The following is a 972-nucleotide window of genomic DNA, read 5'->3' as shown; positions in this document are numbered from 1 at the left end:
CAAGCACGCTTAACTTCGGAGTTCTGATGGGATCCGGTGCTTTAGTGCTGGTATGATCGCATCCGACATGTTACCCCGGTCTTCGTCCCTTATCCTTGCCCCTCCCAGCTCCACTACAAAGACGATTGCACATTGCTTTGGCCGCTCCCTCTCAACTACGGAGACGAGTTTAACGCGGTTTCCACCCCTCCCTCTCAACCGCACCAGTGCACGCTTGCCGCGCCACAACGCCGACGCTGGGCCCGTGAATCGTGAGCACCCAGCTATGACTTACCGCACTCGTGCAAAATAATAAAACACGGTAAATATATTACTTACACGTGCGTTTTGTTTTGCAAGCGGCGCGAAAAAAATTAAAAAGGGAATGCAACACGAGGACTTCCCAGGAGGTCACCCATCCTAGTACTACTCTCGCCCAAGCACGCTTAACTTCGGAGTTCTGACGGGATCCGGTGCTTTAGTGCTGGTATGATCGCATCCGACATGTTACCCCGGTCTTCATCCCTTATCCTTGCCCCTCCCAGCTCCACTACAAAGACGATTGCACATTGCTTTGGCCGCTCCCTCTCAACTACGGAGACGAGTTTAACGCGGTTTCCACCCCTCCCTCTCAACCGCACCAGTGCACGCTTGCCGCGCCACAACGCCGACGCTGGGCCCGTGAATCGTGAGCACCCAGCTATGACTTACCGCACTCGTGCAAAAATAAAACACGGTAAATATATTACTTACACGTGCGTTTTGTTTTGCAAGCGGCGCGAAAAAAATTAAAAAGGGAATGCAACACGAGGACTTCACAGGAGGTCACCCATCCTAGTACTACTCTCGCCCAAGCACGCTTAACTTCGGAGTTCTGATGGGATCTGGTGCTTTAGTGCTGGTATGATCGCATCCGACATGTTACCCCGGTCTTCGTCCCTTATCCTTGCCCCTCCCAGCTCCACTACAAAGACGATTGCACATTGCTTTGGC

General features: G+C 52.6%; 2 non-coding genes across 2 annotated transcripts; both read right to left on the bottom strand.

Annotated features, from left to right (window-relative positions):
• Positions 1-361: 361 nt before the first annotated feature.
• LOC123179104 (5S ribosomal RNA) lies at positions 362-480 on the bottom strand. Its single transcript, XR_006490109.1, has one exon. It is a non-coding gene; the product is annotated as a 5S ribosomal RNA (ribosomal RNA).
• Positions 481-775: 295 nt separating this feature from the next.
• LOC123179105 (5S ribosomal RNA) lies at positions 776-894 on the bottom strand. Its single transcript, XR_006490110.1, has one exon. It is a non-coding gene; the product is annotated as a 5S ribosomal RNA (ribosomal RNA).
• Positions 895-972: the final 78 nt, after the last annotated feature.

This window comes from Triticum aestivum, unplaced genomic scaffold (assembly GCF_018294505.1).
Source record: "Triticum aestivum cultivar Chinese Spring unplaced genomic scaffold, IWGSC CS RefSeq v2.1 scaffold77458, whole genome shotgun sequence".
Taxonomy (NCBI): Eukaryota; Viridiplantae; Streptophyta; class Magnoliopsida; order Poales; family Poaceae; genus Triticum; species Triticum aestivum.
This window is presented reverse-complemented; position numbering and strand designations above follow the sequence as displayed.